Source organism: Bombina bombina, chromosome 2 (genome assembly GCF_027579735.1).
Source record: "Bombina bombina isolate aBomBom1 chromosome 2, aBomBom1.pri, whole genome shotgun sequence".
In the NCBI taxonomy this organism is placed as follows: Eukaryota; Metazoa; Chordata; class Amphibia; order Anura; family Bombinatoridae; genus Bombina; species Bombina bombina.
Window position 1 is genome coordinate 186,281,813 of NC_069500.1, and position 13,830 is coordinate 186,295,642.

General features: G+C 45.9%; 1 non-coding gene across 1 annotated transcript; it reads right to left on the bottom strand.

Moving 5' to 3' along the window:
- Positions 1–927: 927 nt before the first annotated feature.
- On the bottom strand, positions 928–1,000 carry TRNAT-UGU (transfer RNA threonine (anticodon UGU)). The gene has a single exon. It is a non-coding gene; the product is annotated as a tRNA-Thr (tRNA).
- Between the last annotated feature and the right edge of the window lie 12,830 nt (positions 1,001–13,830).

The window sequence follows — 13,830 nt, forward strand, 5'->3', positions numbered from 1 at the left end:
ACGCTGATGCCGTATGGTGTCTTACAAATAGAGCCAAATAAGTCTCAATTAAGGGGAGATTTGCCAGGCGTATATGATTGAATAATAGGGCTAACTAGATATGAGTGCCCTTACCTTTCTCCTCTTCCGTTGTCTTGGTGCAGTTTGCGCTTCTGTGTAATGTGCTTATGGTCCTCCTGGATTGTAATGGCGGCTGTTCGCGCCAAAGTAGTGTGAGGAAGATGCGGCCTACAGGAATTCTTTCAGAGTCCTTTGAATCTCCGCAGTGGTCCGGTTGTGAGCCAATCTAGCTCCAGTTTCAGGTGTCTTACAGATGTAGTCACTGTGGTCGATGCGGAGAGGAGATCCAGCAGTTAGGCGATGACCCGGCTTCTCCGTGCTGTAAATTTGTCTGATGTGTTGACCTGCTGCTCCGGAGCGGAGCCCCGACCCTCCGGGCAGTAATTGCAGGCAAGCTGGGCAGACAAAATAGGTATACCGCTGATTTCAGATGCTCCTATTCTCTGAAGCCTCTTATGCGGGTTCAGCTTGCCGGAGGTGGTGTGTCTGCTACAGAGCGGACCCCCGCTGCGAACTGCTCCCGGTCAGTGTAGTTCAAAAATCCTGTCTATAATTATCTAGGATATCTAGAGGTGCAGAAGTATATATATTTTTTTTATTTTTTAGGCTCTAAGGTCACCTAATATATGCCTAAATTAGCTAACTGAGGCAGAGCTCTTTCTCAAGACGTCTCTCCTGCTTGGCAGTTGGCTCCGCCCCCCTTGTGTGATTTTTTTAATTACTCTATACATATACAGGATCTATTTAAAATCGTGTGTACGAATGCAACAATTTGGTAAATCTTAGCTAACATTAGTAGCGCTGTTTAGGATTATGATAATCGATAAGATCCATAAAGCCAATGGATTCTACCTTTTAAAAGGCTTCAGGCCCCAGCGAGATTTGAACTCGCGACCCCTGGTTTACAAGACCAGTGCTCTAACCCCTGAGCTATGGAGCCATTTTCAGGTCTCCATTTCACCCCTATTGCCTTGCCAGTACATGTGAACCCCATTACTCTGAGGATCATTTGCAAATTCGAAGGGAATATTACTCATTCAAAAGTTGCTAATTACTTCTTTTACATGTGACTTATTCAAAAGATGCTAAATACTTATTTTAGATAGGGGGTTTCATGCACCTCTAATTGTCTCGGCTGGGGAGATGGGGCAGTGTTGGATGAGTGACATATCAAATTCAAAGTTTTAAATCCAAAGCTCCTCCTAAATAAACAACTGATCAGTGATTAGTCACTTATATATAAACATTAAAATATGCAATAAAAGCCTTTTAAGCCCATACAGACTGAGAAACTGGATTTTTTCTTTACCTCTGAAAAGATTTTATTTCCAGAGTTATGCTATGCATGTTGTATAGTTATTAGAATTTGTTTGGACATATGCAATTTATATTTCAAATCATGTCTAGAAATACAAGAAATTCTAATCAATTTGCTCCTGCTAGTAACTTAGTAAAGGATTATGATGGTAGCCAAGAACCAGAAGGCCCATGCTTTGTTGCTTTTAAAAGCATCCTGCCCCAGCGAGCTTTCAATGCGTGAAAACTGTTCTCTGTAAAGCTTTTGTGTCATTTTCCCGAATTATAGCATGCAGTTTGTGTGATTATTTTAATTACTCTATACATATACAGGATCTATTTAAAATCGTGTGTACAAATGCAACAATTTGGTAAATCTTAGCTAACATTAGTAGCGCTATTTAGGATTATGATAATGGATAAGAACCGTAAAGCCAATGGATTCTACCTATTAAAAGGCATCAGGCCCCAGCAAGATTTGAACTCGCGACGCCTGGTTTACAAGACCAGTGCTCTAACCCCTGAGCTATGGAGCCATTTCCAGTTCTCCGTTTCACCCCTATTGCCCTGTCGGGACATGTGAACCCCATTACTCTGAGGATCATTTGCAAATTCGAGGGAAATATGACTCATTCAAAAGTTGCTAATTACTTCTTTTACATGTGACTCATTTAAAAGATGCTAAATACTTCTTTTAGATCAGGGGTTTCATGCACCTCTAATTGTCTCGGCTGGGGAGATGGGGCAGTGTTGGATGAGTGACATATCAAATTCAAAGTTTTAAATCCAAAGCTCCTCCTAAATAAACAACTGATCAGTGATTAGTCACTTATATATAAACATTAAAATATGCAATAAATGCCTTTTAAGCCCATACAGACTGAGAAACTGGATTTTTTCTTTACCTCTGGAAAGATCTCAAGTTCTGAGATTTGGAAAGTACATGGCTGCAGATTACCCAGAAACGGCTTAAGGGTTAAGGAAGCAGGGAGGAGGAGTGTATGTGGGTTGTGTGAGTGAGACTGGCAACAATGTTGAAGGCTAAGGGAGGGATCTTGACTTACCAATAAAAAGGGGCTCCAGGGAGTTTTAGGCCCTCTTTTTCTGTTCCTGGCCATCACAGATCTTCTTGTGTTAGCTGTCTTGCTGAATTGCAGAGATGAATCGGTCATGCAGGTCTTCTCTGCCTCCTCTCCGGTTCAGGGATGTGGGCCTGCAGAAAAAGAGATGAGTGACGTTGATATAGTTCCCCCTTCGCCTGGGTCCCAAGGGCCAACCCTTAGGCTGGGCCATAACACTTTGCAAACCATTTGCTCAAGGGGGGGAGCGGGGGCAGAGAATGCACTCCCAGCAGAGGCCTCTGCAAGGGTTGAGGAGGGGCATAGGGAGAATGGTGGGATGGGGGTAGGTGAAAGGGGGGAGCAGCTGGGTGGGACTAGTGCTGTGGTGGGTAGGGTTCAGTTACCAGTCGAGGATGGGGCCCATGAGGAAGGTAGGGGGAGTGGGAGTGTGGATCAAGTTGGGCAGATTGGGCACCCCAAAGTGGGGGCTATTCCCCAGGGACAGCTAGCGACCGTGCGCGGCAAAGGGCTAATGCGCAGGGAGCAAATCTGTAATGCTGTGGGGAGTAGGGGGGCCATAACACTTTGCAAGCCATTAGCTCAAGGGGGGGAGCGGGGGCAGAGAATGCACTCCCAGCAGAGGCCTCTGCAAGGGTTGAGGAGGGGCATAGGGAGAATGGTGGGATGGGGGTAGGTGAAAGGGGGGAGCAGCTGGGTGGGACTAGTGCTGTGGTGGGTAGGGTTCAGGGACCAGTCGAGGATGGGGCCCATGAGGAAGGTAGGGGGAGTGGGAGTGTGGATCAAGTTGGGCATATTGGGCACCTTGAGGTGGGGGCTATTCCCCAGGGACAGCTAGCGACCGTGCGCAGCGAAGGGCTAATGCGCGCGCACGCAGGGAGCAAATCGGTAATGCTGTGGGGAGTAGGGGGGAAGCACTTGGTGGGATGAGGGATGATGGGAGGGCATTCCTCAATAGGGGTGATACATTTCGGGAGAGGGGGGATGATTCCATTTACTACAATATGAGCCCTGGGCAGCTAGGCCCACGGGACAGGGGTACGTTTTGCTATGAGCAAGGCAGGGAAGGGGCAAATTTGTCCAATGCATGGAGGGTGCATCAAGGAAGGGAGCAGCAGGCTGAGTTTGGGCCGGAGCCCCGCAATTGGGGGGAAGTAGGGAACATGCAAGATGGGGTTCAGCATTTGATGCGAGGGGGGCAGCTGCAGAGGGCTGATGGTATGGCGTGCAGAATGAATGCTGGAAGCATGAGTGTACCCTTGCCTCCCTAGTCAGCCGGTACTCCTCTCCTGTCTTTCTTCCCACAGGTGCAGTTGCAGCAGGCGGCGGTCCAGGGCCCGGGAATGCCTTCAGACACTGCCATGGCAGCAGCAACATCGTCGGCGCAGCAGGCACTGCCGGCTGAAAGGGGACAAGGAAGCGCAGAAGCAGGTGAGCAATACCTTGCATCACAGACATTAGAGGAAGGGGACACCAGTTCGACAGAGTCAGGGTCTGAAAGTGACACTGAGTTAGGTTTACACAAGAAAGGGGAGAAGCGTATGTACAGGATGCTAAGGACACTGATGGCAGATAGGAAGAAAGCGCACAGTCAGAGCACGGTGTCTCAAACCGAGCAAGGGGGTAGTGAGGATACGGGCGCAGCTGGGGACCGCGGGGTCACCCAAGAGGGTAATAGAAAATCGGCGTTGGAGGGGGATTCGGTCACGGTCAAGGTGCAATGCTTGCACGAGCACCTGAAGTCCAAAACGGTTAAGAAAATACATAGTAGAAAATATGTTAATATATTTGAGCTCTCGGCTGAGGCTCAAAAACAAAAGGAAATGGCGGAGGACGGGACAGGCCCTAAGAAGCTGAAATGGCCTGATACCTACGATGAGTGGGTGAGCTGTTTTAGGGTGCTGGGGTCTTGTTATTTGGCCAAATGGCCTATGCAAGGGGCAGATATCCTAAAATATCAGAGCACGATAGAGAGGATCTATAAATGCCATAAGGAAGGGATATGGAGGGATTATGATATCGCGTATCGCAGAAAGATGGCGGCGGATCCGTCCTGTCATTTGGGTACATTGAGTTGTTACTATGGAACAAGCTAGGGCCTGAGGTGCAGGCGTCACCTGCAGGGCTGTCGGGTAGCCAGCCCTTTCGGGCAGGTGCGCGGGCGCGGCGAAAAGGGTGGGAATGCTGGAAATATCAAGAGAAGCAGTGCGACAGGGGACAAAGTTGTTCCTTTCGGCACGTGTGCCGCTACTGCGGCGGCCAGCACCCAGGGGTCGAATGCACCAGAAGGCACGAACAGGCAGGGGATCGCAGTGGGGGCAAGTTGCCGACAGCTGGAAAGGGCAACCACCCCACTGAGGGTGGACGCCCTTGAGAGATGGCTCGCATTGTACCCGGACCGGGAGGCGGCAGGCTTGCTGCTGTCCGGTCTGAGGGAGGGGTTTGTCATTCCCGTACGGGGAGTGGTAACGGGGTCCATAATTCTGAGGAACTTGAAATCGGCAACTCAGTTCCCGGGGGTCGTGCGTGAAAAAATTATGAAGGAGGTTAGTTTGGGGCGCATGGCAGGCCCATTCAAACAGCCGCCCGTTGAGGGACTAATTGTGTCCCAGCTGGGCGTGGTGCCTAAAAAAGAAAGCGGAAAATTCCGCCTCATACAGCACCTTTCGTTCCCGAAAGGGGGGGTCGGTGAATGATGCCATTTCACCGGAGCTCAGTTACGTGCAGTATCAATCATTTGAATCTGCTGTTGATATTGTGCGGGAAGCGGGGGTGGGCTCGCTGATGGCGAAGCTGGATATCGAATCAGCATTCCGGCTACTCCCCATTAACCCTGTTTCATTCCGGTTAATGGGCTGTTACTTCAAGGGCAGCTATTATGGGGATAGGTGCCTCCCAATGGGTTGCTCTATTTCATGCGCCTACTTCAAAGCGTTCAGCACGTTTCTGCATTGGGCGCTGGCACAGTTTGCGTGATCAGAACGGATCGCCCATTATCTGGAGGATTTCTTACTTGTGAGGGAACCGGATTCACCACAGTGTGGTGAATTAATGCGGAGCATTACCTCCTTAATGGAGGCGTTCGGGGTTCCTTTGGCATCCGATAAAACGGAGGGCCCCTGCGAGCGCCTCACTTTCTTGGGAATTGAAATAGATTCCGTGGCGAAGCTATGAAGGCTTCAGGAGGACAAGCTGTGCCGCCTGCTAGACATGGTGTGTGGCACCAGGGCTGCTAAGTCAGTGAGGGTGAAGGAGCTGCAATCATTGCTTGGTCTCCTAAACTTTGCGGGGCGGCTCATCCCGATGGGCCGCGTTTTTAATCGCAGATTAGAGGCGAAGCTGGGGGGTGGTAAGCCTCAGTGGGCAAGGATATATATCTCAGAGGGGATGCGCGAGGACTTGTGGGTTTGGGAGGAGTTCCTCACAAACTTCAACGGAGTCTGTATATGGAGAACACCTGCGGAGTCCAATCAATCCATGCATCTATTCACGGATGCAACGGGCTCCGTGGGGTATGGAGCAATGCTGGGCATGGAGTGGAGCACAGAAGCGTGGCCGACTTTGTGGTTTCAGGCGGGTTTAACAAAGAACCTGTGTTTCCTTGAGCTATTCCCCATAATAGTAGCCGTAGAATTATGGGCAAAAAGGTTAGCGAATCGAACAGTTATCTTTTGGTGCGACAATCAGAGCGTGGTTTTCTCTATTAACCACTTGTCAGCAACCTCGGCGGTGGTAGTCAGGCTCCTTAGGCAGCTGGTACTCAGATGTCTCCAGCATAATATCAAGTTCTCTGCCAAGCATGTGCCAGGGGTTAAGAATATCATGGCTGATGCGCTGTCTAGAGGGAAATGGGAGGTGCTCAGGAGGGTTGCCCCTTGTGCCGCACCTTATGGCCTGCCATGCACGTCTTATCTCTGGCAGCTGGCGTTCCCTGGGAGTTCGTGTTCCCCTTAGTTAAGGAGTCATTGGCTCAGGCGACCTGGACATCTTATGTGAGGCACTGGAACGAATGGCAGGAGTTCTGCGGGAGAAGGAGGTTATCTTACTGCGACACCTCTCAGGTAACCCTATTAGAGTGGTTGAGGGACCTTCAGAGTAAGGATCCCAGAAAATCGCTAGTGCAGGGCAAGATGGCAGCCCTATCTTTCTTAATAAGCTGTTTAGGGTGCAGGATTTCACGGGTACTTTCCTCGTTAAACAAACATTACAAGGTTGGGGTCGAAGGGAGCCCCCTAGGGCGGACAGGAGGGAACCCATTACGGTGGCTCGGTTGGTGGTTCTGATGCAGGCCTTAGAGGCAGTGTGCACAGGGCGATACGAGGTTGTGCTGTTTAAGGCGGCATTCACGCTGGCATTTCACGGGGCGCTGCGAGTGAGCGAACTGGTGCCGCCATCCAAAAATTGCCCGCTAGTGGGTATTCAGGCACCACGTTAGATGGGCCGGGAATGCGGTTTTGTTGCTTATTCCAAGGTCCAAGACGGACCAGGAAGGGAAAGGGGTATGGCTACACCTACCAAAGTTAGGGGATGCCAGAATCTGTCCGGTCTCACTGTTGACAGTTTATGAGGGTTTAAGCCCTCAGGGGACAGGGCCGTATCTGATTCATCAGGACGGGTCGGTGCTTTCCAGATTCCAATTCCGTAGGGTTTTGGTGATGGCGATGGCGGCAGAGCGGGCAGGGCTGGACGCATCACGCATAGCGCCGCATTCTTTTCGGGTGGGCGCAGCAACCAGCGCTGCGGCGTTGGGCTGGTCGGCAGACAGAATCAAAGCACTGGGTCGGTGGAGTTCGCAGCGCTATATAACGTACGTTAGACCTTATAAGACACCGGTAGATTGAGTGAGAAAGGGGTGCGGTGTCTTTGGGGGGGGGTTTGCTCTCTGACCAGGGTAGGGTGTCATTGGGGAGATCAGTTGTTTCGTTTGCATAGTTTAACGGAGTTTTATGTTTTTTCAGGAAGGTGCAGAGGTTCTTGTAAAATCTGGATTGTCGGCCACTCGTTCATACACTGGGCCTCCAATCGAGCGTCAACACTCCCGGCTGGGAGCTGCATGGGCTTTCACCCCTCCCGGGCGTCCATCAGGTGGCTCGGCCACAGAGGCCTCTGTTGGCACGACATGCCTGCATTGATACAGGAGGCCTACCGAAGGTGGGGTTGTCCTGATGTGATAGTCATACATCTGGGGGGCAACGACCTAGGGGCGATGCCTACCCTAGAGTTAATTCAGATTATGTGCACTGACGTTAGGTGGTTGCACGCATGGTTGCCTGGGGTAAGAGTAGGGTGGTCACAGGTGATTCCCAGGTTGAATTGGCGGCATATGGTCTACCATAAGGCCGCCTTTGGAGTACGAAAGAAAGTAAACAGGGACGTAGGGAAGGTCATCAGAGAATTGGGAGGTTTTGTAGTGAGGCACCCCGACATCTCAGCAGGGGACAGGAGCTTGTACAGGCAGGATGGGGTCCATCTAACGGACCTGGGGTTAGACAGGTTTATAGAGAACATTAGGAAAGGATTAGTAGCTGTAGTTATGTAAGTTATAGGGTAGTTAGTCATAGGTTTTGGCGGCAAGAATCAGGTAGTTGTTGTTTCTTGTGGCAGGCGGTAGCGACCCAGGAGTCAGATAGAAAGCGGGGAGGAGTGACGGTCATTGCAGGAGGAGTGACGTAGCCAGGCGCGTGCCTGGGGAAAGCTTCTCCTGGTTTGCGGTGGGCCGAACAGCTCGAGTAAAACCTTCTATACGTTATGCGTTGTAGCCGGGCTCCGCTTTGTGTCAGCTGCCTGGGCCTGCTTCCCGCTTCATGTGAGTTAGGTAGTTAGTTTTTTGCCGCTTAATGTTTTTCAAGTTAAAGTTATAGCGTTTACATGTAACCATGTAAATGAGTCAGAGTTGAATTAGGTAAAAACGCCCTGATGTTTTTTCCGTTAAATAAACATCCAGGGGTGCCTCGAGTTAATAAATGACCCAAGGGTCTTTAAATCCCAATTGTTGTTGTGTCTTTATTTATTAGCTTAAGTAGATGGTTAAGTGGGGAAAGGGTTTTTTTTTCTTACAGGGTCGCACAACGTTGCTCCTTTAATCCCTTAGGAAAGTGCAGGGCTGCAGATTAGCCAGAAACGGCTTAAGGGTTAAGGAAGCAGGGAGGAGGAGTGTATGTGGGTTGTGTGAGTGAGACTGGCAACGATGTTGCAGGCTAAGGGAGGGATCTTGACTTACCAATAAAAAGGGGCTTCTGGGAGTTTTAGGCCCTCTTTTTCTGTTCCTGGCCATCACAGATCTTCTCCCACCCCTCCCACCCTGATAGCGGCTTTTGGTTTAAAGTTGTAGGGTTAGGCTCCCCCTGGCTCCGGGCAGGGTTAGTCGACTCAGAGTCCGTTGGTAAGTCCAGGGAGTTAAATTTTCAGCTCCTTTCAGAAATCGTTTGGTGTTCGCCTGGCAATTCCAGAGGACCAATAAGGTTTGAGCGGTGTTGACACTCTAAGGGGCGGGCGGTAGCAACCCAGGCGTCAGATAGAAAGCGGGGAGGAGTGATGGCCATTGCAGGAGGAGTGACGTAGCCAGGCGCGTGCCTGGGGAAAGCTTCTCCTGGTTTGCGGTGGGCCGAACAGCTCGAGTAAAACCTTCTATCAGTTATGCGTTGTAGCCGGGCTCCGCTTTGTGTCAGCTGCCTGGGCCTGCTTCCCGCTTCATGTGAGTTAGGTAGTTAGTTTTTTGCCGCTTAATGTTTTTCAAGTTAAAGTTATAGCGTTTACATGTAACCATGTAAATGAGTCAGAGTTGAATTAGGTAAAAACGCCCTGATGTTTTTTTTCCGTTAAATAAACATCCAAGGGTGCCTCGAGTTAATAAATGACCCAAGGGTCTTTAAATCCCAATTGTTGTTGTGTCTTTATTTATTAGCTTAAATAGATGGTTAAGTGGGGAAATGGGGGTTTTTTCTTACAGGGTCGCACGACATTGCTCCTTTAATCCCTTAAGGAAATGATACATTTTCAGAGCTAAGTTAAATAAAACATTTCTTTACACATAACTAAGCATTTTATATACAAATGTCAAGGTTTTGAAAATTGCCTAAACAAGGACATTTTTTCAAGCAAGCATTTAAAAAAAAAACTTCCACTATCAAAGATACCAGCATCACAAAAAAATGTAAAAATATTACAAAACAAGAAAATGAAAATGAAAACACCCTATATAAACCAGTCCTCTCTCACATGAAATTTGATCATCATTTTCCTACAACGGCACTCAGAATCGCCTATAATGGATGCTGATCGCTGAAATAACAAATGGGTTAATGAAGTCTGTGTGTGTGTTTAGCCCTGGGATAGAAAGGTGTTTATGATAAATCTTAAACAATAGGAATTGTATTTGTATATGAGCACGATGATAATACTGGGCATGTTTTTTTTTTACTTTTTAAATTCATTAAGGAAACCTTGTTTTCCATTTTGGTGAAATTTTGCCACAGTTCCGTGTTTGCACATAGCAAATAGCAGAAAATGTTCTAAGTAATTCTAAATAGATGTTCATATATCTGTATATATCTATACCTATATATAATCATCTGCCTATATAGGCATATATATATATATATATATATTATACCAAAATACCATATATATATATATATATATATATATATATATATATATATATATATATAAAAGGAAACTGCTTGGATATAGATAGATATATATATATATATATATATATATATATATATATATATATATATATATATATATATATATATAGGCATCAATATTAGGTAAAGCACTCCAGTAACCTTTTAAATGTTCAATGCCCAGGGTGCTCAGTAAAAGTTTATATAGGCATCAAAGAAAAAACTGCACTCGCTGGGTCTTGAGTAACAATTATTTAATATAACGTTTCAGGGTCTCCCCTTTCTCAAATATACAAACAAACACCCACATAGAGTGAACTTACCCCTCTTATATACACACAAGAACAGACAAGGTGTGAGCACGGCGCTGCCGACAGCGTCCGGAAGTGTCTCCTCCCCGCCTGGGTTACGCTACGTCACTCACGTAGTCATAGCAACCAGACGCCTGTTCGGCAGCGTCTGCCTATGCAAATACAAAAATACAAAAAATTGAATTAGACAAATTATGGCTTGACATTTTGGTACACAGTAATATTCCAAAAATAACCGTATTATGCATTCTATAGTAAGCTTCTGACATATGCATTCTCTCATCTACAATCAACAAGAAATCCTGTATGTCTCCATATTTTCCGCTAAGTGCTGCCTGCGATAACAGTTATTACACATATACTACAAAGATATACTTTAGTATCGGATTCTCTAAGGACTGCCTAAGGGGGAATGATTTTTACCAATAGCATTATACAGACATATTGTACAATGTTATTCTAAAAGGGTACTCCTAGGTAAGAGGATGGGCTAACTAGATATTCCAATTTAGTGTTATAGAAGCCCTAAAAGTGACATGTATCTACATCCATTTGTACTGATATGGAGATAGTTCATAGGAAGCAATGCCAGTCTAGATTGACGTTAAGACCTTGGGGAATCATCGTGCCCAGAGTGTGGATCCACCTTGCTTCACGTTGGAGTAACAGCTTCGCTCTATCTCCTCCTCGTGTGAGTGGTGGTATATGATCTATTATAATGTATTTAAGGTCTTTGATGGTATGTTTAGCCTGCGCAAAACGTCTCGCCACCGGCTGGTCCGAATCTCCTTTTTCTATAGCTTTCTTGATTGCAGACCGGTGGTTGGCCATTCTGGTCCTAAGGTCATCTACCGTCTTCCCAACATAAAAAAGACCACAAATGCAATGTAGAAGATAGATGACAAATTTGGTGGTACAGGTTACTCTGAATTTTATGGGAAATTTTCTTGTTCGGTAGGGATGATTGAATGTACTACCAGTGGTCAGTCCATTGCAGGTTGTGCAGCCCAAACACCTAAAACAGCCTGGTTTATTGCGTAGCCACGTATCTTTAGTGTAACAGTTCCTTGGGTCTGTTTTTATCAACTTGTCCCTTAGAGATTGAGCTCTCCGATATCCCACTCTGGGTGGATTCATCTTCTGAAAGGGTAGATCTTTGTCTGAAGATAGTAGTTTCCAGTTTTCTCTTAGTTCTTGCACAAAATCATTTTTACCCAAGGTAAATGTAGTAATAAAAGTCATTTTCTCATCCTCTTTAGAGTATTCTTTAGTTACCAAGGTGTCTTGTTGAGTCAAATGGGAGACTTTTTCTTTACATTCCTTAAGTATATCCCTTTGGTAACCTCTCAATCTGAATTTTTCTTCCATCTCTATGAGTTGTTTAGTTTTCAACAGTGGATCTGTGTTGTTTCTTATAGTTCTTCTGTATTGCGATACTGGTAATGCTCTTTTTAAACTCTGTGGATGACAGCTTGTTGCGTGGAGTATTGAGTTCTTGTCAGTATCTTTGGAATAGAGTGTCGTGCAGATCTTACCCTCCTTCTTGTATATCTGTAGATCCAAAAAATCTACTGTGTTCTTACTAAACGTTAATTTAAATTTAACAGTAGGATGCACTCTATTTAATTCCTCTGTCCATTGTAGCAATTCAGTTTCTGATCCATGCCATAGAAGAAACAGATCGTCTATATATCTGCGGAATAAAGTTATTCTTGTATCTTTAAAAAGATCTGTCATTTTCGTTTCTAATTCAGCCATAAACAAATTTGCATAACATGGGGCCACATTGGACCCCATGGCCGTTCCTGCAATTTGTAGGTAGAAGTCCTTTTCGAAACGAAAATAGTTGTATTCCAAACAGACTCTAAGGAGCTCAATAAGTGCATCAATGTTAGGTCCTACATACCGGTGTTCTTGCAGATGACTTCTCACTGCTCTTATCCCTTCCTCATGAGGTATCACCGTATAGAGGGATGTAACATCCAGGGTCACTAGTAGAAGATCTTCGTCAACTTCTGGTTGTTGGAGTAAAAGTTGGATCATACTTGTAGAATCCAGAAGGAATGATGCCGTGTTGCGTACCAGGGGTTGTAAGATCTTATCCAAATAAGTTGCTATTGGTTGTAGGATTGAATTGATGGCAGAGACTATGGGTCGACCAGGTGCTTTCTCTAAGTTTTTGTGTACTTTGGGGAGCATGTACAGCACAGGTGTTCTGGGATGATCTGTAACCATATATTCCCTTACTTGCCAGTAAGTCCCCAGTCAGTTCATCAATCTGTTTTATGAATTGCATCATCGGGTCTCCTTTTAAACATCTATATGTAGACTGGTCCTCCAGTTGTCGCAACACTTCCTCCCTATAGTCTCTGTAGTTCATCAAAACCACAGCACCCCCTTTATCAGCTTCACGCAACACAATGTTGTTGTCTTCTTGTAATGATTTTAATGCTGATCTTTCACCCTTAGTGAGGTTGTTCCTATAGGATGTATTGTGAGAAGTTATCTCTGTAGATTTTTGTAGCATTAATCGGTTAAAGGTTTTAATCGAGGCATTATTGCTCTGGGGGTCAAATGACCCCTGTTTCCTTAGGTCCTTGTCCTCATAGGGTTCAATATTTTCCTTGAAGAATTCCTTAAGTCTAAGTTTTCTAGTAAATTTCTGTGTATCAACATATAAGTCAAAATCATTTGCTCTTGTGGAGGGAACGAATGAGAGTCCCTTATTCAGGACATTAGTCTCATCCTCTGTAAGTATGTGGTCACTGAGATTAATAATTAGGTTCGCATTCTGCTTCCCCTCCGATATATTCTTGGGGGTCTGCCGGAACCCCCCCTCCTCGTATGCGGCCTCTGCCTTCCCAGTTTTTTGAGCGGGTTACCATTCCTTGTTGATTGCTTTCCTGGGTATTGGATGTCGTATACACATTGTCAGAGTCAGAGCTGTTTCCCGATGTATCTACAGTACCAATGTTTTTTTTTCTATTAAACCTCTGTCTCCAAGGTCTATTCACACGGTACTGGATTCGTTCTTCAGGACTCAATAGCCATCTGTATACTGTTTTATTCTTGTAGTCATTAGTGACATCCTCTAGTTTTTTATTTTTAAAGGCAATCAACTCAGATTCATATCTATCCACCTCCTCTTTCAATTTGCTGATCCAATTTTTATCTTCCTCAGCACGTAACGTTTCAAGATGTAGTTCTTCAAACTTTTTTGTCTCTATTCTGTTGATTTCCAACAGTCTTGTTACTTCCTCTATTACTAGTAGCAATAGGTCCAGGGAGCATTTGTTTAAAATGTTGCACCATTTAGTACAGAATCCAGGATTATTCCTCCCTATTGTAGGGGTGTTTCTTATCCTGAATCCTCTAGGTACAAACTTTTTACGATGATATTCTGATAAAAAGGATCCATGCAAGATCAGATCTTGTTCTTTTTTCTTTAATTTT